The sequence below is a fragment of the Pelophylax lessonae genome (assembly GCF_965119305.1).
Source record: "Pelophylax lessonae genome assembly, chromosome: 5".
Lineage (NCBI taxonomy): Eukaryota > Metazoa > Chordata > Amphibia > Anura > Ranidae > Pelophylax > Pelophylax lessonae.
In genome coordinates this window covers 404,784,595-404,810,190 of record NC_138772.1, presented here as the reverse complement: position 1 = coordinate 404,810,190, position 25,596 = coordinate 404,784,595, and the positions used below count along the sequence as shown (strand labels likewise).

General features: G+C 43.4%; 1 protein-coding gene across 2 annotated transcripts in view; it reads left to right on the top strand.

Moving 5' to 3' along the window:
• Positions 1 to 25,596, top strand: part of AQP4 (aquaporin 4) — a 64,610-nt gene that overhangs the window by 6,417 nt on the left and 32,597 nt on the right. Inside the window, exon 1 of one of the 2 annotated variants that reach the window (XM_082258845.1) lies at positions 874 to 934. The exons of the other annotated variant lie outside the window; for it this stretch is intronic. The gene's annotated coding sequence lies outside the window, so the exon portion shown is untranslated. Of the gene's footprint in view, positions 1 to 873; positions 935 to 25,596 lie in introns of those variants that run through there. 2 annotated transcript variants of the gene reach the window in all.

Below are 25,596 nucleotides of genomic sequence, written 5' to 3'. Positions count from 1 at the left end.
TTTCACTGGAACTAAGGGGCCAAGCCAAAACCCTGAAAAACAACCCCACAGTTTATCCCCCCCCCCCCTCCACCACCACCGAATGGTTTGGACCAGTGCACAAAAGCAAGGTTCATAAAGACATGAATGAGCGAGTTTGGGGTGGAGGAACTTGATAGAAAACCTTTGGGATGAATGCGCTTCTATAAGAATGGTCAAACATTCCCATGGACACACTCCTAAACCTTGTGGACAGCCTTCCCAGAAGAGTCAAAACTGTTATAGCGGCAAAGAGTGGGCCAACTCAATATTGAACCCTATGGACTAAGACTGGGATGCCATTAAATTTCATGTGCCTGGAAAGGCAGGTGTCCCAATACTTTTGGTAATATAGCATATACAGTATATATATATATATATATATATATATATATATATATATTTGATGTCCCTGCAGTGAGAACATTTTAGTGAATCAGATCCATTGGAAAAATGGTTTACCTGTTAAAACTTGGCAAAATTTGAAGTGCAAACTTTAGTGAATCAGGCAATATGCAATATGTTTCCTCTAAAGGGTATCTGTAGCCTTCCCAAAGAAGTTAGACTTCTGATGTCCAGTTTTGCTATGACATTTACTGATTACCATTGAAATTCAAGGTCTTATTTTTGAATCACTTGCAGTTTTCCCTACTGACAGGGAATTCATTGCAAAGGGAATGCCTGTAGCCACTGTGTGGAGATGCCCCTGTGGGGTAGAATAGTGCAATCACCTGGCACAACTCCCGTTTTTCATCCATAGCAACACTACATTTACACACCATTCAGTGGATGATGCTGAGTGGGTGGAACATGGCCAGTGTGTTCTCTTTCCCCAACTAACGTCTATATTACATGCACTGCAGCCAAACAGCTTGGCAGGAGCCAATCCCTGAACAGACACCTACTCCAGTAACAGGTAAAAATTTACCATTGAGATAACATATTTAGAAAAATGGAAGAGCACTTACATTAAATAGAATTTTCTAGATATTACTGTTCGCGTTTAGTCATTTTTTTTTTTTTTTTTTCAGAAAGATTGTTTGTCTCATAGTAGCCCTGTATATGACTCAAGTACCTTTAGCAAACACTTATAGAATCTTTTACAAATTCTCGCTAGAAATGCTTTAGTGTACTCAGTTGATAAGGTTTGTTAGGCAATGTTTTTATATGTATATTAATAATCATGATTATCATTGCCATCAAAGAAACTGGTTTTGTTTTCTCATTGTATACTTCATTATATTTTACATCTCTGAGCAGAAAATGGTGAAATGTTTGCTTTTGTTTTAACCAGATTAGGCATCGATTATTTATCTGACCCCTTTTGCTTTACTTAGTAAAATTGATTGACACTTAAAATATTTAAAAATAACTCTACGAAGGATGTAGATCTTAAAGCAAACCTGTCTCATCATAGTATAAATCAATATGACAGTGAAGATGCATAGCAGCTACAATCTGTTTCTATATTACAGTGTTAGGCCCCTTTCACACTAGTGCAACTTGTCCCGTGATTTTGGACCGCAAAATCGCATGACAAGTAGTTTTCCATTATTTTCAATAAGCCCCATTCATATCAGTGCGTTTTGAAGTCGCACCGACTTCAAAGTAGTTCCTGCATTACTTTGCCACGATTTTATTGCGTTTTGAGCCATAGCCATAGCCATTGCTTTCAAAATCGCGTCAAAATTGCGGCAACGTCGCGTCAAATTCGCACTGCAAAATCACGGTAAAATTGCATCGCATAAGTGTGAAAGGGGCCTTAGTGTTTCTGCACTTAGGGGCTGCATAACTTAGGGAGTGCATAACAGTATATAAATATAAGTAAATAAAAAATAAATAAATAAATGATTTCATTTTAAAAATATCTATAGTACTGTGCAAAGTTGTAAGCAGGTGTGAAAAAAATGTTGTAAATTAAAAATGCTTTCAGAAATAGAAGTGTTAAAAGTTCATTTATTATCCTTTTATTGATAAAAATAAACAGAAGAGAAATCCAAACCAAATCAATATTTGGTGTGACCGCCCTTTGCCTTCAAAACAACATCAATTCTTCTAGGTACACTTGCACACAACTTTTGAAGGAACTCAGCAGGTAGGTTGTTCAAAACATCTTGGAGAACTAACCACAGATCTTCTATGCATGTAGGCTGCCTCACATCCTAATGTCTCTTCATGTAAACCCAAACAGACTCGATGATGTTGAGGTCAGGGCTCAGTGAGAGCCAAACCATTACTTCCAGGACTCCTTGTTCTTTTATACGCTGAACATACTGTAGTTCCTAATGACATTGGCTGCATGTTTGGGGTTTTTATCTTGCTGCCGAATAAGTTTAGAGCCAGTCGCACACATCCCTGATGGTGTGGCATGATGGATAAGTATCTGTCGGTATTTTGCAGCATTGAGAACACCATTGATCCTGATTCCTGACTAATTCTCCAACTCCATTTATAGAAATGCAGCCTCAAACTTGCATGGAACCTCCACCATGCTTCACTGTTGCCTGCAGACACTATTTATTGTAGTGCTTTGTACAGCCAAATACTTCACATTTTGACAAATCAGCCCTGAGTACCTGCTGCCATTATTCTGCACCCCAGTTTCTATAATTATGTGCACAGTTGAGTCATTTATCTTTGTTTCCATGCACTATACACAAAAACATAGCAACTGGGGTGCAGAAAAATGGGGTTTGCGTTTACAAAAAATACAGAAGGATTTAAGGCAGCCTACATCCACAGAAGATATGTGCTTAGTTCTCCAAGATGTTTGGGACAACCTACCTGCTGAGTTCCTTCACAAACTGCATGCAAGTGTACATAGAATAATTAAAGAGTTGATGCTGTTTTGAAGGCAAAGGGTGGTCACGCCAGATATTGATTTGGATTTAAGTTCTGTTCATTCACTTTAAATTTTGTTAATTGCTAAATATAAACTATTAACTCTTTCATTTCTAAAAGCATTCTTTGTTTACGCTTTTTTTTTTTTTACACACCGGCCTAAAACGTTGCACAACTCTGTACATATACAGATATATATATATATATATATATATATATATATATATATATATATACTGGTCAAAATAATTCTAGGAACAATTTGAAAACACATCGGATCTCAATAGGGAAAAATATCATGCTGGATATCTATACTGATATGGACTGGGTAAGGTGTTAGGAACGAAAAGATGCCACATCGTTTGATGGAAATGAAAGTTATCAACTTAAAGAAGGGCTGAATTTAAAGACATTCCAAAAATCAAAGTGAAAAAATGATGCAGCAGGCAAGTCTATTTTGCTGAACTTTCATTGCAGGAACTCAAAATGGTACTCAGTAGTTTGTATGGTCCCCACTTTCTTGTATGCATGCCTGACAATGTTTGGGCATGCTCCCAACAGGAAAACAGTGCCCTGGGGTATTTCTTCCCAGATCTGGACCATGGCATCACTGAGCTCCTGAACAGGTGCAACCTGGTGGCATCGGATGAACTGAAACGAAATGTCCCAGAGTTGTTCTATTGTATTTAGGTCATGCGAGTTTGGGGGCCATTCAATGGTATCAATTTGTTCATCCTTCAGGAACTGGCTGCATACTCTCGCCACATACGGGCGGGCATTGTTGTGCACCAGGAGGAATCCAAGACCCACTGCACCAGCGTAGGGTCTGGCAATGGGTCTAAGGATTTCATCCTGATACCTAATAGCAGTCAATCAGGGTGCCATTGTCTAGCCTATAGAGATCTGTGCGTCCCTCCATGGATATGCCTCCCCAGACCATCACTGACCCATCACCAAACCGCTCATGCTGAACTATGTTACTGGCAGAATAACGTTCTCCACAGCTTCTCCAGACCCTTTCACGTCCGTCACATGTGCTCAGAGTAAACCTGCACAGGGCGCCTGCACAGGTGAAAAGCACAGGGCGCCAGTGGCGGACCTTCCAATTCTATTGTTCAATGGCAAATGCCAATCGAGCTCCATGGTACTAGGCAGTAAGTACAGGGCTCACTATAGGACATTGGGCCCTTAAGCCACCCTCATGAAGTCTGTTCTAAATATTTGGTCAGAGATATTCACATCAGTGGCCTGCTGGAGGTAATTTTGTAGGACTCTACCAGTGCTCATCCTGTTCCTCTTTGCACAAAGGAGCAGATACCATTCCTGCTGATGGGGTAAGGACCTTCTACAGCCCTTTCCAGCTCTCCTAGGGTAACTGAATTTCTCCTGGAATCTCTTTCATGCTCTTGAGACTGTGCTGAGGAGACATAGAAAACCTTCTGGCAATGGCACGTATTGATGTGCCATCCTGGAGGAGTTGGACTGTCTATGCAACCTCTATAGGGTCTAGATGTCACCTCATGCTACCAGTAGTGACACTGACCCTAGCCAAATGCAAAACTAGTTAGAAACAGTCAGAGATGAGTAGGGAAAAATTGTCAGTGGCCTCCACTTGTAAAACCATTCCTGTCATGGAGGTTGTCTCATTGTTGCCCATCTTGTGCACCTGTTGGTAATTTTATTAACACCAAAGCAGCTGAAACTGATTAACAAACCCTCTCTGCTACTTAACTGACCAGGTCAATATCCCAGGAGTTTACTTGACTTGATGCTATACTCTGATTAAAAAGTGTTCAGGAATAGTAATAAAAGATGGCTTAAAGATAAATCACCCATCCTAGTGTATGCAGAAAAAGATACACTATAAGCGTTGCATCATAATAAACGTTTCTGTGTATGTATCTGAAGCCTACCTGATTATTTTAAATCAATTTTAAAAAGCAGTAGTAGTGGACTTTTTTTTCTTAAAGGTGAAGTTTAGTTACTTTTTTTTTTCGCTACAGTTGCAGACATATAACTGAACTCTAATGAAGTGCGTCTAATATCCTGTGGGCTAACGGTACCTGTAACATGTTCTATGAACAGGGGTGCGGTGGATGAAAGAAGGGATCCTCTCCCACATTCACACAATATATAATATATAAGTTATATTCTGTGCAAAAAATGCAGACTTTTGCCGATGGCAGAAAGGACAGAGAGGGGTGGACACCTTTCAAGATCTCATTCAATGCACTCCAATGTTAGATCCAAAGCTAATAACCTCCGCAATCCTGGAAGCTCAGTGCTGTGAAGAGGACTGGGCATCACTAAAGAGAAGATTTCTAAAGGAATCATCAGCCTGCAGTAAGTGCCACGCGACTGCTTTACTGGTTTAGTTATTTGACTGCAGTGTAGCAAAAAAAAAAAAAAAACAACGAAACCTCAGATTTAAAGTGGTTTTATAACTGAATGGCACATACCATCCAATCAAACTAAAACATTTTTTCTCCACCTGCCATTTTGCGTTTTGGGTTTAAATCTGATCAGTTGCTGTGAAAGAGCACCTAAAGTTTCTATAAAGTATACTTTAATACCCAAGGATCCCTGTGCCAAATGTCAACACCTTCTTACTCCAAAATATTTCCAAAATGTTAAATGGCTATTAAGCGATGACTAACACTTTCTGAGTGCCAGTACACAGACATGCTGGGTTTCCCCCTTGAATGTGCTTGCTGCAGTAGCAGTCCCCACTATACAAAAGTAACAGCTATTAACCATTACATCTCTACTGCTGCCTGAAGCTGCCGTATTAACTATTTTACATTTTTAAAATAAAGTTTTGCCTAACCACAACCCCAAATGGTGTCTGCTGTTATGTTTAATAGGCAGAAAAACCTTCCCCTGTTTTTCTTAATCTCATATCATTCTGTTACTGGAAGCCTTGCTACCCTGACTTTTGGGCTGAGCCTCACCTACATTCTTGTGATAATAAGAGTGCCCTTACTTGTCACAACTACACTATGAGCGGACAATGGGATAGCAGCAGTCAGATCCTAACTAGAAAATGAAAGCCCTGTATGTAAGTAAATGTAAGTGTATGTCAGTAAATATAGTTTAAAGCTAAACTTCAGGCAAGCAAAGTGAAATCTTTTTATAAAAAGCTGTTTTACCTGCCCAAGGATTTGTGTTTCTGTCCATGCAGTCCTGAGATATACTGTATATATGCCCAACAACTGTCAAATAGGAGAAAAAACCTGACCTTTCTCTGCTGCAGTTTCACTTTCATTTACAGGTCCCTCACTCTGACAGTGAAAGAAGAAGCAGAACACTGATGAGCTGTTCTCTCAGTGGCTTTTTTCTCTCCTCCTATCAGAATGCTCCTTGCACTGCAGCTCAACTGATTAGCTTCCTGTGTCACTTCTCCCTCCCTGCTCTGAGCTCGGCTGTACCGACTGTACAGTAGACTGCCAAAGGCTGAATACCAAATTAGATTTAGTTACTTACATTGTTTGCATTAAAAAATGTATATTAGGCCCAGTGTGCATGAGCCCTAATTCACTGCACCACATCTATAAAGAAGCAGCATTGTACCCTAGCGCAGTGTGGGATGTCCTCGGCCAAGGTATCCAGAGAGGGAGTAAACACACACAAAGTCTTTAGTGAACTGAAATAACTTGTATTAAGCCCCCGTTCACATAGGGGCGATCCGACTTCGGGTGGCGACCTCCGAGATCGCGGTGCGAGCAGCGCGCCGCGACCTCGGAGCGGCCGCCACGGACTTCATAACATTGAAGTCTATGGCGGTCGCCTCCTGGTCGCCCCAAAGAAGCTCCGGACCCTTTTTCTAAGTCGGAGCGACTTGTGTTGCTCCTATTAGAACGGGTCCGCAGCTTCCCTATGGGAGGCGACCTGCAGCGACCTGTGAGGCGACCAGGTCGCCTCTATGTGAACGGGGGCTAAAGGTTAACTCCACTTTTGTGGGGACAGAAAATAGCAATTAAAGAAAAAACAATATAGCGTATACAATTGCGATACAAGTCATATTGTAATTGAATGTTATTCATAATTACCTTTCCTTTTCAAGCCGCAGCCGCTATCATTTTCTGAAAAAGCACTGCAATATGGCTACCTGGAGTTTTTCTGTACACAGAATGTGCACTGAACACGCCCCAGAAATATAATTTCTTGCTTGTGTGATTGGCTCACCTATTTTCTCATAAGTCTGATTTCTGGCATCCCCTGGAACAAAAATTTAATTTTTGGAGAGATACTCCCAATAAGAACACATTAAAGGGATAAAGACGCAGCAGATTTCCTCATTAGTGCTCTGCAGCTGCACAGATGATTTATAATTATGAAACCACTCCTATTAGATCCACTCAGAACAGGGGAACAGCGGAACAAACAGTGATTTCTTTAGAAAAACAAAAGGTAGGAATCTGCAACAAAGGTTGTCATAATTCTTGCAATGTACATAGATCACCCACAGGGGGGATGTTTTTTTCTCAACAAAAGTGGAGTTTTACTTTATTTTGTATAGGTTGCTTGTACCAAACATAAACAGTTCTGTGGGCATCGGCATAAGGCAATCTAGAAATTGTGATATTACTGTGGTATTTGCCTTTCAGTTTGTATTACCGGACTATGGTTTCTGCTGGAGGGGTGGCGGTATATGTTGTTCCAGGGTGGCATTTAGAAATTAGTGGATGGGAGGATGGAATGCCCAGAGGGACCTTCTAAATATTGGACACAAAGTGTCCAGTATCAAATCCTAAGAAAGAATCTGCACAAAAAAAACCCCTAAAAACGAAATTGAGGACTATGACAGTACCACCTGGATTATGATCAAATATAAAATATTTATTGTATAAAATATAAAATCATGTAAACAATGAAAGCATTACATTAATACGTAAAAGCATTACATTAATACGTACACAAAATTTGTATGGTACTATATGGAAGTTGCCTCATCATCCCTACTGAAATCGGGTGATGGGTTGCTTGCTGTGACTTTGACGCGTTTCATGGTTTGCTGCCCGCCTCATCAGAAAGAGAACTACAGCCAAGCTCTATAATATATGTTTAAAAAGGCATTCAAAAGATAAACTCAATAATACTATGGCCAGATATTGCCAACTCCCTTGGCAGATAGGGTAGTTCATCAGGCTTCTGTCCACTGTGTCACCAAGGGCCAAGGTTCAAGCCACCACTACAGGTTTTAGTAGCAGGATAAGAGTTGGCGCATCACACATACCTATATAGCATCAAGGGGTATGCAGTTCATGTATAGTCATTAATCTGGTGTAGTTGATGGCTGAAATAGATTACACTCAGGGCCAGCTCAGCTGCAGAGAGAAGTCAGCTCTGAAAGTGAAAATAAAAACAAAAAGCAGAGCGCCTCTAAGTGTTATCAGTTTAATTAAAAGGGTAATGCAGGTACAGGAAAACTGCTCACATTTAAAACAGTATAAAATAGCTCATCTGTTAGGTGGTCTGCAGGAACACAGGGGTCCACGGCTGGATGTTAGTAGCTCCAAGAGATGGTGCAGGGGATGCTGAAGGAGGGAGATGTCTGGAGAGCCAAGAGACCAGATAGTAGGATGGTCAGCAGCTTCAGGAAGGTGTTCTGTTCCTCAGGGAGACACCTGGTGAGCCGAGAGACCGTTAGGTAGAATGGCTGTCGCCTTCAGAAGGGCGCCCTGCTCCTCAGTACATCCGGCGCCAACAGATAGGGGAGCCCAGCGTGACAGATCCAGCAGCCAAACGCACAACGCGTTTCCGAGCGTGCGCAGTAGCCTCACAGGGCGTGCGCGCTCCTTTCTCAAGTGCAGTGGCATGACACAGAAGAGCTGGACAAGTTTATAGGAAGCCAGCACTCAAGCTGGGTGGATACAGATGGACTTAAAGTGGCCATTGTAAATGGGCTGGACAGTGGGACCACAATACTTAAAGCGGCAATAAGAAAATAAACACAAAAAAAAAAAAAAAAAAAAAAAAAAAAAATCGCATACAAATGAAATCGCATTAAAAAAAAAAAAAAAATGGTTATTTAACAAGGTAAAAAGACATACATCGGCTCTAATCATAATATGGTGTTAACATCTAGCTCTTCGTTTAAACCCTTGGGTGAAAGTGAATCCAGGGTATAGATCCAAAATGTCTCTCGTTGGCATAATTTGGCAAATCGTTCGGCCTCAGAGGGAAGTTTGGGGATAGACTCTATTACCCAAACCTCCAATCCTGATGTGGACTTGTTGTGGAACTCGAGGAAATGGCGTGGTACGCTATGTTGGTCACAACCCTCCTCCACAAACCTGCGATGGCGACCAAATCGTTGCCGTAGTGGGCGGATGGTGCGACCAACATAGAGTAGTCCACAGGGACAGGTCAGGCAGTAGATCACGTAATCAGTAGAACAGTTGTAGAATTCTTCCAAACGGTAAGTCTTATTCTCATGGGTGAACTGTTTTTTACCATGTCGCACAAAGGCACATGTTTTACATAAAGGCTTGTTACATCGATACATGCCCTTTAAGGGAATGAGGCATAGTGGATTATGGACTTTTTTAGTTTTGAGACGACTGGGTGCAATTTTGTTTTTTAGGGTGGGAGCCCTACGGTAAGTAACTCTAGGTTTGTGACCTAAACTGGGTAAAAGATGGGGGTCCTGTAATAAAATGTTCCAGTGTTTCTGTAGTATGGATTCCATTTTCCTGTAGCGGCAGTGGAATCTGGTGATGAACCTCGGAGTGGATTCATCATATTTAGCTGTATTTTTGGGGGGTTTACCAGGCAGGAAGGTGGTGTAAGCTTGATTGACCAATTGGTCAGGGTAACCCTTATCCCTAAACTTGGCTCTCAAAGCATCACTCTGTGTGATGTAATCTATATCCCTGGTACAGTTCTGTCTAAGGCGACAGAACTGCCCTTTAGGTATATTGTTTACCCACTGGGGATGATGACAACTACTATAGTGTAGGTACGAGTTGCCAGCGGTGGGCTTGGTGTAGTTCCGGGCAAAAATGGAAGTTCCTTCGCTACCCAGCTCGAGGTCCAGGAAGGCTAGATGAACCGCATCACAAACAGAAGTAAAGGTGAGACCGAAATCATTGGTGTTGCAGTGGATGACAAAATCATCAATCGAGGATGGAGGACCGTCCCAGATGATGATGATATCGTCTATGTAACGGCCGTAAAAAACTAGATATTGAGCAAAGGGGTTGTTGTGCCAAATGAAGGATTCTTCCCAGAAACCCATGGTCAGGTTAGCGTAGGAGGGTGCAAAGTTAGCGCCCATTGCGGTACCATGGGTCTGAAGGTAGAAGTCGCCATTAAAACAGAAGTAGTTATGCCTAAGACAAAAATCGGTGGCATCAAGGATAAAGGTGGCTTGTTGGTTATTGAGCATAGGATCTTTTAATAAAAAGTGTTGTGTCGCCCGCAGACCTATGTCATGGGGGATGGACGTATAAAGGGAATTAACGTCCAGGGACAACCAAAGATAGCTATCCGCCCAAGAGTATGGGGCTAAGAGCTCCAATAGGTGGATAGAGTCTCTGATATAAGACTGCAGGGACTGGGCGAGTGGCTGCAAAAATACATCAATGTACTGTGACAATCCGCTGGTGATGCTATCCATGGCAGCAACGATAGGTCTACCAGGTGGGCAGAGGGGGTCTTTATGTACCTTGGGAAGGTGATAGAAATAAGGTGTATGGTAGTATTCCTTTTTAAGAAAAGCGGCTTCTTTGGTATCAAGGACTTTATCTCTAACTGCGTTACAGATCAAAGACTCCGCCTCTAATCTAAAGGTGGGGAGTGGATCCTTGGTTAGCTTGACGTAGGTGTTTGTGTCAGACAAGAGTCTGAGGGCTTCCCTGATGTAATCGGCCCTGTCCTGGATGACTATAGCTCCACCCTTGTCGGCCGGTTTAATGACCAAATCTGTATTGTCGGTAAATTTTTTAAGGGAAAGGGTTTCGTTGCGGGTAAGGTTGTGGTGAATTAATTTCTTAGTATTAGAGGGCTGATGACATAGCTGCTGGAGATCAGAAAACACCATTCTGTAAAAAGACTCAATATACGGGCCTTTGGACCTAGTAGGATAGAAAACTGACGGGGGATATAGATTGGTGTGCTTGACAGGGGGAGATGTCTGTAAGTGTTGTGTGTACAAGTATAGGTTGAGGTCAGGGTCATCGGGGTCAGGATCAACCTCATATAAGCTAAAAACATCATCCTCAATGGTAAGCAGTTCAGTATCAGGGGTGCTAGTGGGTATGTCCTTGTCCAGGAGGGGTGTATTGCTCAAGTCCTTCTTGGACTTAATGTTGAAGTGTCTATTGAGGGTCAATTTTCTGACAAATTGATTAAGATCTTTAAATAGGAGGAAAGAGTTGGGATATGTGGTGGGTGAAAAAGAAAGACCTCTGCTGAGTAGGGCTTCATCAGCAGGCGTGAGGGCCTGTGATGATAGATTAAATAATTTTATAGTTTGCGCACCTTGGCTCCTATTATTGTGTTTGTGCCTTCCTCCTCTACATCCTCTTCTATGAATTTTCTTTTTAGCCTTTGCTTTAGGTGGGGGCTGATCCCTAAAAAAGACACAGAGGTGGAGTGAGGTGGTATATCACCAAGCTGGAAATCACCCACTAATATGGTTGGACCTTCAGTGGGATCCGAGCCAGTGTTCTCATTAAGTGAGTGGGGGTCTTGGCTTATATTGTCTGCAGACGGGAGAGGGACTAACTGGGTGCGATTTCATTTGTATGCGATTTTTTTTTTTTTTTTTTTTTTTTTTTTTTTGTGTTTATTTTCTTATTGCCGCTTTAAGTATTGTGGTCCCACTGTCCAGCCCATTTACAATGGCCACTTTAAGTCCATCTGTATCCACCCAGCTTGAGTGCTGGCTTCCTATAAACTTGTCCAGCTCTTCTGTGTCATGCCACTGCACTTGAGAAAGGAGCGCGCACGCCCTGTGAGGCTACTGCGCACGCTCGGAAACGCGTTGTGCGTTTGGCTGCTGGATCTGTCACGCTGGGCTCCCCTATCTGTTGGCGCCGGATGTACTGAGGAGCAGGGCGCCCTTCTGAAGGCGACAGCCATTCTACCTAACGGTCTCTCGGCTCACCAGGTGTCTCCCTGAGGAACAGAACACCTTCCTGAAGCTGCTGACCATCCTACTATCTGGTCTCTTGGCTCTCCAGACATCTCCCTCCTTCAGCATCCCCTGCACCATCTCTTGGAGCTACTAACATCCAGCCGTGGACCCCTGTGTTCCTGCAGACCACCTAACAGATGAGCTATTTTATACTGTTTTAAATGTGAGCAGTTTTCCTGTACCTGCATTACCCTTTTAATTAAACTGATAACACTTAGAGGCGCTCTGCTTTTTGTTTTTACTACAGGTTTTAGTAATGGTGAATATCTTGGCAGCATTAGGGTGTCATCAAGTGGTGAGATGTGTATCCAGAGGTCAGATGACAACCAGCTAGCCAGGAAGAAAGATGCAGCCGTGTCCCCTATCGAGCAAATATGGAGTTTGCCCCTGATGTTGTTGTTCCAGGTCGGCACTGTTTCCACTGAATGAGTCAGCCTCACACTCCTATTCCAGATACCAGGCAGTACCTAACACCAAAAAAAGTTCTGCCTAGGCTGTCCCTACTTATCAAGAACCTTTCCCTGTGTTATTCTCTTTCCCTAACCAACAGGTACCTATCCCTGACTGTGCCCAAATGAGGTTGGTCACTCTATTTAAAAGTTACCTCAAGAAGAAGGCTGTCTGTGATCTCAGGGGATCGTCCAAGTAGACAACTGCCTTCCATGAGAAGACTGCTGGAGTCAATAAGGGAAAATTCTCTTAACAAACTCCTTTTTACCTGTAGCAGCAGCACAGTGCCACCTACAGCTAGAAGGAACACCTGCACCTCCCTACAACAGAACTACAGAAAACTCTCCTTCTCCTCCATAACTTAGATAGAAGTAGTTTTGTGGTCTTCAGAGATACAGTAACTGGGACCAATATAACCAAAGGATTGCTGCATAAAGAAAGAGCACAGGAAGTTAACAGCTCACAACATATCTGGCAAGATCAACAGATATATTTTGTACTTAGGGAACAGACATAACAAAATGCTTTCAATGGTAGATGTAACAGATCAAAATGGTGCAAATAAGAGAAGTTTATCATTAGAATTACATACACTTTAAAGTAGAATTTCATGTTTAAAGGGCCAATAACATTTTTCTTATTTCATGCATATCTACTGCCTAATGGCTCTGTAATCTATTTGTCTTTAAAATGTTCCTTTCTGTGTTTTTCTATCTCCTTGTAAGGTTCTCTGCAAGCTTGCTAACTTCTCTTTTTACCCCCACTCCCCTTTGCTTAGAACAAGCAGTGTACATTAGTTGCAGTCATGTGTGCTGCTCTATGCTCACTATAAACATGGTAGACGTGCCTCTGGTCCAGCTGGTAGAACTGACGAAACCAGTCAGGTTGGCGTTTGTTCCTCCATCATCTGCAAGTCGGATGACCGGGAGATTACACTATGGGTGCATGCATGGCTGAGCGATAAGTATACAGATTACTTGACATATTCATTATGGAAACTCATGAATGTTTCCACTAGGTGATGCCTAAACATATGAGTTCCATGGAACTATTTGTCTGCTAGTGGATGTTTGACCAGCATTGGGACACTTGTATTGCAGATTGGAGACTTTGTGGGTCATGGATAGATGTACGGTGGCTTATCAAAGGCATGTGAGGGAGGTATAGAAAATTTCCATGTCTGGAGTCCTCCTCTGGACCATACCTCTACATTTGCTTATCACAGGATTCACAAATGTGATCTGTCTTTCAATATCAAGAGCCTTGACACACCACCTTACAGCATATGTATGCACGAATAGGTTTTTCAGTTTAGCATGTGAGGGAGGCTATATGACATTGAAATCCTCACCTGGACCACGCTATTGTTCATCTGTTATCAACTTTATTTACATGAAAGATTTGCAACTTTTGGAAAAATAGATTATAATGCATATCATCTTACATAGTTACATAGTTTGTGAGGTTGAAAAAAGACATCAGTCCATCCAGTTCAACCTATGATGTGTGTATGTGTGTTTGCTGCTAACCATACTTTGTATATCCTTTATGTTATGGTCATTAAGGTGCCCATCTAATAGTTTTTTGAAACTATCAATGCTCCCTCCTGATACCACTGCCCTGACAGTAAAGAACCCCTTCGGTATTTTAGGGTAAACCGTTTTTCCTCTAGTTTTAGTGAGTGACCACGTGTCTTATCGTATTCCCTTTCTCTGAAAAGTTTGTTCCTTATGCTATGGTCATCACCAGTACAGTATTTGTACATTGATATCATATCCCCTTTCAAGCGTCTCTTCTCCAGAGAGAATAAGTTCAATGCTTGCAGTCTTTCCTCATAGCTGATGTCCTCCATTCCCCTAATTACTTTTGTTGCCCTTCTCTGGACTCTCTCCAGTTCCAGCACATCCTTCCTGAGGACCAGTGCCCAGGACTGCATGGCATACTCCAGATGTGGCCGGACCAGAGTCTCGTAAAGTGGGAGAATAATCTCTTTATTTCTGGAGTGAATCCCCTTTTTTATACATGCCAGTATTCTGTTGGCTTTGCTTGCAGCGGCTTGGCATTGCATGCCACTGCCAAGCCTGTTGTCCACTGGGACCCCCAGGTCCTTTTCCATCTTAGATTCACCCAGAGGTTCTCCCCCTAGTGAGTAGCTTGCTTTTGTGTTTCTGACGCCCAAGTGCATTACCTTACATTTTTCAACATTAAACCTCATCTGCCATGTAGTTGCCCACCCCATTATTTTGTTCAGGTCTGTTTGTAAGGTTTCCAAATCATGCAAAGAAGTTATTGCCCTACTTAGTTTAGTATCATCCGCAAATACTGAGATTGTGCTGGATATCCCCTTCTCTAGATCGTTTATGAATAAATGAAACAGGATTGGTCCCAGGACAGATCCTTGGGGAACCCCACTTTCCAAGCTTCCCAATCCGAGTACTCCCCATTTATCACCACCTTCTTGACTCGCCCCTGGAGCCAGTTCTCTATCCAGGTACTCACCCTATGGTCCATACCTACCTTCCTTAGTTTGTACAGTAAGCGTTTGTGGGGAACTGTGTCAAATGCCTTTGCAAAGTCCAGATACACCACATCCACAGGCCTTTTTTCATCTAGATGGCAACTCACTTCATCATAGAAGGTTAATAGATTGGTCTGGCAAGAATGATTTTTCATGAATCCATGCTGATTACTACTTATAATACCGTTTTCATTACTAAAGTCTTGTATATAGTCCCTTAACATTCCCTTTCAAAATCTTGCAGACTACTGATGTTAGGCTGACTGGCCTATATTTACCCGGGATATATCTGGGCCCTTTTTTAAATATTGCTACCACGTTGGCTTTTTTCCAATCAGCTGGCACCATACCCGTCTGTAGACTATCCGTAAATATCAAGAAATCTTACTTTAGTGAAGGAGGGAGGTGGATCAACATTTGCATGGCCTTCCCACCTTCTTTACTGGGCCTTCCTCTAGACCACACTACATGATCTTTGTGCATTAACAGTTATTTTTATCTGTCACTCTTGCGGTTAACATAGGTTCAAAGTTTATGGAGCTATATACAGGTAATCCCAATGGACATTATTCTCTATATAGACACTAGTGATGGACGAACATCGGACAGGGCGGTTCGCGAACGCGATCCGCAAACTTTCTCAAATGTTCGCGTAACGCAAGTTTGCGGCGGACCCCATTCACTTTAATGGCAAGTGAACATTAAAAACCTCCAGGTCATATTTGCAGCCACTAGCTGTGCACACATAGTCCCACAACATGGACACTGACATACCAGAAGTATTGCTATTGGAAAAATGTTTGTTTTTTTTTCCAGCCCAAAAATGTATTTATTTATTTTCTAAATCAGCCAGAACTGACAGCAGCCGGTAAATACATGTCAAATACATATAGGGTCCATTCACACGTCTGTAAAATGGGTCAGCATCCGTTCCACAATTTAGCGGAACGTTTACAGACCCATTGATTTTCAATGCCAGTCTGAAAAATTAGGCATTCACAGGATACAGAAGTAAGTGTCGGCCAGTACAGGCCCCAAAAATTAGCCAACAGGCATTCACCTGACACCAAAGAACTTTGTATTCTGTGACTGGAGGTACATTAGGCATACACAGGATACAGAAGTAAGTGTCGGCCAGTACAGGCCCCAAAAATTAGCCCACAGGCGTTCACCTGACAGCAAAGAACTTTGTATTCTGTGGCCAGAGGTTTCTGTGTGGAGTCACTAGCTAATAGGTCCACAAAAGTCTTTTGTCAGTGTAGGGAGAGGTTGCTGTGTGGAGCTGGGACAGACTGTAGCAATTAGGCATTCAACGGACATAAAAGGCCTTTTATGCCGCTGAATTTACCTAAGACAGGGACCATGAATTGTTATGGGTGGTGGCGGATATTTGTGGCCTGTCATGAGGAATTGAAATCAAACATGGTCTACTGGTCACATGTGTTGAATTCCTCCGAGATACATGCCTCATTCATTTTTAGAAATGTGAGGTAGTCAACACTGTCGTGAGCTAGGCGAGTGAGCTTATCTGTCATGATCCCCCCTTCTCCGCTGAATGTCCTTTCGGACAGGACACTGGACAAGGGTCAAGCCAATAGTTCCATTGCAAATTGTGCAAGCTCTGGCCAGAGGTCAAGCCTGCCCAATCAGTAGTCCAGGGGTTCATCACTTCTCAGAGTGTCCACATCAGTCGTTAACCCGATGTAGTCGGACACCTGTTGGTCTATGCGTTTCCTGATGCTGGAGCCTTTGCAGTCAACACATAAGTCGCAGTGAGCCCAGCACTCACCTAGGGACAATCTGCTGGACTGATGGAAAATAGGGTTTCCATCCAGACAGATTTGGATCGGATCGGATGTCAGCGCACATGTCTCCGCTGACATCCGATGCCCCATAGACATGCATTGGTGGACCGTTCAGATCCGCCAAAAAAACGGTCCGCCTGTGTGAAAAGGGCCTAAGAAGGCACCTGGACTCCCATCACCAAGCCCAGTGGGAGCAATGCCATCAGACCCCGCAAAGCCACACTACAGGCTCTAATCATCCAGCCTCTTCTGCTTCTCCTTATCCTCTCTCCTCACAATTGTCCTCCACTCCACCTTCCATCATGCCATCCTCACGTTTTTCTAGAAAAAGGCAGGCTTCTATGGCCCAAATGTTCGAGCGTAAAAAAATGATGACGTCGGATAACCCTCTTGCCCAGCGGTTGACCGCTGGCTTGTCGGAACTGATAGCCCACCAACTACTGCCATATAAACTGGTGGACTTGGAGGCCTTTAGAAAATTTGTGGCCATTGGAACACCACTATGGAAGGTCCCAGGAAGGAAAAATTTCTCGAAGAAGAGCATCCCAGAGCTATATGGCCATGTTCAGCGGCAAGTGAATGTATCTCTGGCACACGGTGTCGGTGCCAAGATACATCTGACCACAGACACGTGGTCTAGCAAACACGGGCAGGGAAGGTATATAACTTTACTGCCCACTGGGTGAACCTTCTGACGGCTGTCAAGCATGTAACCCTTGGCACCTGTGTAGATTTGGTTTTACTGCCACGGATTGCATGCAGGCCTGCCTCTTCTTCTCCTCCTCCTACTCCATCCTCCCTCTCCTCCTCGGCTGACTCCTCCTTTTCTGCTGCTACCGTCTCTTCTGCTGTGCCGCCCAAGATCCCCAGAACCTATTCTGCATGCCAGGTGAGATGTTGCCATGCTGTTCTGCGTCTGTTGTGCCTGGAAGCCAAGAGCCACATTGGCCCTGCACTCCTTTCAGCTTTGCGTTCACAGGCAGATCAGTGGCTAACACCGCTCAATTTGACAGTTTGTAAAGTGGTGTGCGACAATGGTGCCAATCTGCTGAGCGTGCTGAAACAGGGCAAAATTACACACGTGCCGTGCAAGGCACACATTGTACCTTACGCTTTCTTTTTGGAGCGTGCATTGCGTCGTGTCATTGATCAAGCCGTCAAGGAGCAGGATGTAATGTTCTGGTACCTTTGGGTACCCTAATTACTCTTTCATAAGTGTATGCGCCCCACCATTCTCTTTTGGTAAGGTGCGCATACACCTTTAAGACTGATGCTGTCATCACTGAGCGCCGGACTGGATGGCTATTTAGATCGCCGACTCTCACTCACATGTGTTCGTTCAAACTGCTTTGTGCCTTGATGCTAACCTGTCTTGAAGCTCTCATGCTTGCAAGCATACCTCGCTGTCGGAACCACGCTGCGCTGATCCCTGTATCCCGCTACCGGATCATCCGCTCTTGCCGAACCTCTCCTCTGCTACATTGCTATTAGTGATAAGTACCCCACAGGGGAAACCTCTATAACCTTCATACTAAAGCTTACACTATCTAGCTCTGCATACTAAGGACTATTACTACATCTGCATTATCTAAGATTGCTAGCTCTTGAGCCTACTACCACCTGTTCTTGCACTGGGTTGATCTCTCCTGTATGTCCACCTGCTACTCTGTCATCTGCTACCATACATGATTGCTAAACCTATCTGCATCACATCTGCTACTATCTTACTTTCAAGAACATTTCCTTTCAAGTGTCTGTCATCTACCATCTCTACCCAACCTGTCTCTTCAGTCTATCATCACTGTGTTACTATATACATAAGTCACTCTAGAAAACATCTTATTGAGTGTGTGTATTTACTTGCTGAATTGAGATCATCCACACATGATGAGTCATTGGGAGTTGGGATTGGTGTCTCAGCGTTTCTCTACATGACTACTGAAGTGGAATATTTCTGCAGCTGAAAATCCACATCATACATAAAATGCAGGAGCGTTACAGATTGAACGAACCACAAATGGATTCAGCAGAAATAACCACTCAGATGACACAATTAAAACAGCAAGTAACTGCGTTAATACACGCACTTGCTGAATTAAAAGAAGACAATCAGGCTCTGACGCAGCAGGTAATTAGACTGACACAACTTACCACTGCTCAGTCCCCTGAACCCAAAATAAATCCTCCTTTGGTATTTACAGGCGATCGCAAAAAATTTCGCGAATTTAAAAACGCATGTGAGTTACTTTTCTTGCTAAAACCCCGTACCTACCTTACTGATCACATTAAGGTTTGTACTATTATTTCTTACCTAACAGGCGATCCTCGGGCCTGGGCAGACTCTCTTTTTGAGAAAAGCGATCAGCTTCTCAACTCCTATGCCTTGTTCCTAGCAGAACTCACTAGCCTATATGATGATCCCAATAGGCAGAGTACTGCCGATCTTCAATTAAGATCCTTGAAACAAGGTGGGAGACCTGTAGAAGACTTTGTCGCAGAATTCAAGAGATGGACCCTTGATTCAGAATGGAATGATGCATCTCTGAAAACCCAATTTAGGCTTGGCCTATCAGAGGCCGTTAAAGACGAGCTCGCCCGAGCGGATCTGCCAAAAACCCTGGATGCATTGATACAACTCAGTATCACCATAGATAGAAGACTACAAGAAAGAAAGGCTGAGAAAATGGGAATGCCATTATCCAGTTCTTCTTGGATTTCGGCCGTTGACCCCGTTCCTATGGAGGTAGGAACCATACGCCCACCTCTATCAACTATGGAAAGAGCCAGAAGACGATCTGGTAATCTCTGCTTGTACTGTGCATCCCCGGATCACAAGATAAACGTCTGTCCCCTAGTCTACAAAAAGAAGGGTGAGTGTTCACATGTCCTCCTAGGGGGATTGACAACTTCAATCACTAACCCTTACCTTTCTGTTTGCTTAACATTACAGTGGGACCAGAACAGGATTACTACTAAGGCCATGATTGACACAGGATCTTGTGGAAATTATATTGACATACGTTTTGCTGCTTTAAATAAAGTTCCTATTATTTCTAAACTTAAACCTGTCTCAGTGAGTCTTATTAACGGTGTTCCTTCTTCCTCTGGTCCGATCACTGATCAGACACAGGCACTCCTAGTCACTACTAACAGGTCTCATATGGAGACCACTACCTTCGATCTAATACCTTCACCCCACTTTCCCATTGTTTTGGGACTTCCCTGGTTGCACACACATCAACCAACCATAGATTGGAAGGAACGGACCCTGGCCTTCCTCTCTTGCTATTGCGAGGGTACGTGTAACCTCCCATCTTTCGGGAAGATCCTGTCTGTGGTGACAGATGAGATTGCACCACTATGTTATCAGGATCTCTCTGAGGTTTTTCTTGAGAAAAATGCTCAAGCACTACCTCCCCATCGAGACTATGATTGTAGCATTGATCTACTCCCAAATAGCAAATTGCCGTTCGGTCATGTTTATCCTCTTTCACAGGATGAACTTTCCCATCTCAAAGACTATTTGGATGAGAATTTGGAAAAAGGTTTTATTAGACCTTCCACTTCTTGCACAGCAGCAGGACTCTTTTTTGTCCGCAATAAGGACTCAAGTCTCAGGCCTATCATCGATTATAGGCAATTGAATGCTATTACAATAAAAGATCGCTATCCTCTACCGCTTATCCCTGAGCCCATTGAGCAGGTGCGTGGAGCTACCTATTTTTCAAAATTGGACCTGAAAGGAGCATACAATCTCATTCGAATCCGTGATGGACACGAGTGGAAGACTGCATTCAGAACCAGATACGGATTGTTCAAATATCTTGTAATGCCATTCGGGCTATGCAACGCCCCTGCAGTTTTTCAACGATTTATAAACGATATTTTCAGAGACTTACTAGATGTCTGTGTTGTGGTATATCTGGACGATATACTTATATATTCACGATCCCTGTCTGAACACATAAGACATGTAAGACTAGTATTATCGAGATTGCTTGCACACAACCTTTATGTGAAACTGAAAAAATGCTTGTTTCATAAAGAAGAGGTACTCTTTCTAGGCTACATCATATCCAAAACAGGAATCGAGATGGACATGAGTAAGATATCCTGCATTCAGGATTGGCCTACACCAACCACACGCAAGGCGCTACAGCGATTCCTTGGATTTTCGAATTTCTAAAGGAAGTTCATTAGAAACTTCTCTGCCATTGTGATACCCCTCACACAGCTCACTAGCATTAAAAAAACATTCAAATGGTCAGATGAAGCAAATAAAGCTTTTCACCTGTTAAAGACAAGGTTTACTTCTGCTCCCATACTACGCCATCCAGACCCATCCCTCCAATACATTCTGGAAGTAGATGCGTCAAACATGGCAGTAGGAGCAATACTCTCCCAACGACCAACTCACACTTCACCACTTCATCCAGTCGCCTTTTTTTCTAAATCCCTAAGCAGTCCAGAGATAAATTACCCCGTGGGTGAAAAGGAACTGCTTGCTATAAAATTGGCTCTGGAGAATTGGCGACATCTACTCGAAGGCACCCAATTACCAATACTTATATACACGGACCATAAAAATCTCCAATATCTTCAGACTAACAAAACTCTCTCTCACCGACAGGTACGATGGTCACTATTCTTTCTAAGGTTTAACTTCCTGCAGATAAGAACAAAAAGGCGGATGCACTATCACGACTAACTGAAGAAAACTACTTTGAAATCCCTTCCGTTCCTATAATACCTCACAAACGCATTATTGGAGTTGTCCGTTCCTTGAAGGAAGAGGTTTTGCATGGTATAAGTTTGGATTCACCCCCACCACAACTAAATACTGATGCAGAAGGCTTCCTCTACTACAACGACAAACTTTACATACCACCTACCATACGCACCAAGATCTTGGAATTATCGCATGATTTACCTATGGCAGGACATATGGGTATGACAAAGACTCTTAATCACATTACCAGGCAATTCTGGTGGCCTGACATGAAAACATCTATACAAAAATTCGTCTCTTCATGCAATGTCTGTGCCAGGTCCAAAATTGACACTACGAGACCATCCGGTCTACTATGCAGTCTACCAATACCCCAAACTCCATGGGAAGTTGTGTCCTTGGACTTTATAGTGGAATTGCCTCCTTCCAAAGGATTTAATACCATCTTAGTGTCAGTGGACCATCTGACAAAAATGGCACATTTCATTGCTATTCGCAGACTACCTTCGTCCAAACAAACGGCAGAACTCCTGATGAAACATGTCTTTAAGTTACATGGTATCCCAAAAACTCTTCTGTCTGACCGTGGATCACAATTTATTTCCAAGTTCTGGCAAGAACTATGTCACATACTACGGATCGAGCGGAAGCTCACTTCTCCTTACCATCCGCAGACCAACGGACAGACTGAAAGAGTCAACCAATGCATCAAGCAATATTTACGTTGTTACACTTCTTACCAACAGGATGATTGGGTGGATCTTCTCCCTCTGGCAGAATTTGCCTACAACAACGCAACCCACAGTACGACCAAGCAGAGTCCGTTCTACTTGAACTATGGGTTTCATCCCTCTATTCTTCCACCACGCATCCTTCCTTCAAATAACCCAGTAGCCTCAGACTATCTTACCCAAATAAAGGACTCTCTGGGTTTGCTTAATACTACCATTGCACACGCTCATAGTCAACAAAAGAAGTACTATGATCTTCGCAGAAGACCTTCTCCTCAGTACGCTATCGGGGACCTCGTTTGGCTCTCAACAAAAAATGTAAGACTGAAAATCCCTAGCAAAAAGCTTGGACCTCTGTTCTTGGGACCTTTCCCAATCAAGAAACTTATTGGAAAAGCTGCAGTACAGCTTACATTGCCAATAGACCTTAAAATACATCCCATTTTCCATGTGTCGCTACTGAAGCCCCATGTTCCTGACCAAGGAATAAGGCCTACTATCCCACCTCCTCCTCCTGTACAAGTTGAAGGTGGAGAAGAATATGAGATAAAAGAGATTCTGGATTCTCGTATCCACAGAGGAAGACTTCAGTACTTGGTTCGATGGAAGAACTATGGGCCCCAAGACGACACCTGGCTAAACACCTCTGACATACATGCCTCTAGATTAATCCGCAATTTTCATGCGAAGTACCCAGACAAACCAGCTCCAGAGGCCTTCAGGAGCCGGCCTTAAGGGGGGGGTACTGTAATGTTCTGGTACCTTTGGGTACCCTAATTACTCTTTCATAAGTGTATGCGCCCCACCATTCTCTTTTGGTAAGGTGCGCATACACCTTTAAGACTGATGCTGTCATCACTGAGCGCCGGACTGGATGGCTATTTAGATCGCCGGCTCTCACTCACATGTGTTCGTTCAAACTGCTTTGTGCCTTGATGCTAACCTGTCTTGAAGCTCTCATGCTTGCAAGCATACCTCGCTGTCGGAACCACGCTGCGCTGATCCCTGTATCCCGGTACCGGATCATCCGCTCTTGCCGAACCTCTCCTCTGCTACATTGCTATTAGTGATAAGTACCCCACAGGGGAAACCTCTATAACCTTCATACTAAAGCTTACACTATCTAGCTCTGGATACTAAGGACTATTACTACATCTGCATTATCTAAGATTGCTAGCTCTTGAGCCTACTACCACCTGTTCTTGCACTGGGTTGATCTCTCCTGTATGTCCACCTGCTACTCTGTCATCTGCTACCATACATGATTGCTAAACCTATCTGCATCTCATTTGCTACTATCTTACTTTCAAGAACATTTCCTTTCAAGTGTCTGTCATCTACCATCTCTACCCAACCTGTCTCTTCAGCCTATCATCACTGTGTTACTATATACATAAGTCACTCTAGGAAACATCTTATTGAGTGTGTGTATTTACTTGCTGAATTGAGATCATCCACACATGATGAGTCATTGGGAGTTGGGATTGGTGTCTCAGCGTTTCTCTACATGACTACTGAAGTGAAATATTTCTGCAGCTGAAAATCCACATCATACATAAAACGCAGGAGCGTTACACAGGAGCAGGAAGATGAGGAAGTCGCAATGCTGGATGAATATAGAAAGCATATTATAGTGGATTTGTATTGTGCAGCATTGTGACTGGTGAGCTGTTCTGCAGCGATACTACAACTACAAAGAGTAACAAACGCAATTAGAAAAAAGTATTATAACTGGTGTGATAGACCAGTGGCCCTCCAAAACGATGGATTGAAGCGGGGGTGTTATAGAACAATATACTTTCATAATAGTGTATTTGAGTACTGCAGAAATTTTGCCTCTGCATCATCGACGTCACCTTCCCCACCACTAACATTTTAGATCTCGGAGTAGGCAGCAACAGCGGGGACCAACCTCCTTCGGCTGATCTGGGTACTGTCGTCAGAGTGCTGAGTGGCGGCTGTGTCTACCTCCTGTTCCTGATCCGATGCCAAGAATGGCTGCGCATCGTAATGTCTTGTGAAGGATCAGAAAATAATTCCTGTGACTCAAGCGGAGGGTATATGGTGGTGGTGTCTTTGAGGGTGCACACAGCAGAGAGTCAAGAGGGTGCATATAGAGAGGATGAGTAGGGTGCAGAAGAGGAAGGCTGAGTGAGCCACTCAACCAAGTCTGGTGCATCCTTTGACGTAATCGAACGCACCTTCTGCAACTTCCCACTTTGGCTCCGGCCTGGTGCTCCTGCCCTACCCCTACCGCCCCTGCGAAAGGGCCTGCCTCTTCCTCTGCCTGTCAGTGCATGGATACCAGCTCAATCTTCCTGTAGCTGGTTCTTCTCATGGGTTCTGCGCGTTCTTGGTGCTGCCTTCTTGGATATGGGAGCCAGCTGTGGCTTCCTGAGGAACCACACCTGGCTCCCCACTGCATATTTGTGAGATTGCCTGGTGCTCTGTTAATGGTCCTTCAGCCTCCTGGGACACGTGACATGTCCTAGGAGGCTGTGGGAAGGGAAAGGGCAATGGATGTCATCCTTGCCTAGGTGAGGATTGCAGAAGTGGGACTGGATCCCAATAAAAATCTGAATAAGAACTGGAACCCAAGAAATCCTGTAACTCAGTTACAGGCTGGGGGGGGGGGGGGGGGGACTTCACTTTTTTTTAATCCAGCTGAACTCTCCATAAAGCTTAGTAATTCAATTAGAGAATAGAAGACTTCCTCTGATGATCCAGAGTTGGGTGTATAATGTCATGATTTCCACTTCAGCAAATCAGAGGAAGAAAAAAATACATAAACTGATAAAAATACAAGGATCCTCCTGAATGGTAGAAAAGCACTGACTTTCTTTAATTCTAGCAACAGACCGAAGTTGCCCATACTGCTGCCAGAACACAGCACTGCTTACTGTATATAGCTAATGCTACTTCAGTTCACTACAGCACCCAGTGGCCACATTGTTCTCTAATATAAATAACTTATTCAGGTCAGTTTGGCCCAAACAAATTATTTAAAGTGAAATTCAACATGGAATTCTACTTGGTGTAGCTATCAGGCTGTTTTTGCCTCACCACTGCAAATTGATCCGAAACAATTACTTTTCAGAGGCATTTGACAAGCAGTAAGAAGGTGATATGTTACCTCTTACCTGTTTTAACCCTGTGAATGCCATACCACCACAGTGCAACCATTCTGGCTGCAGGGTAGTTTTGGCACAGCCTCTTTCACTTGAATAGGTTGTGTTGGGCAGCAGTACCACCCTGTCTAGCTGCCTTTGGCCCTTAGAGGGGCGAAGTTGGGGAATGTAAAAATGCTGCTCACTTTCCTAGTTATACTGCCCCCTCCCCTTCCCAGTCTTAAGTCCAAATGT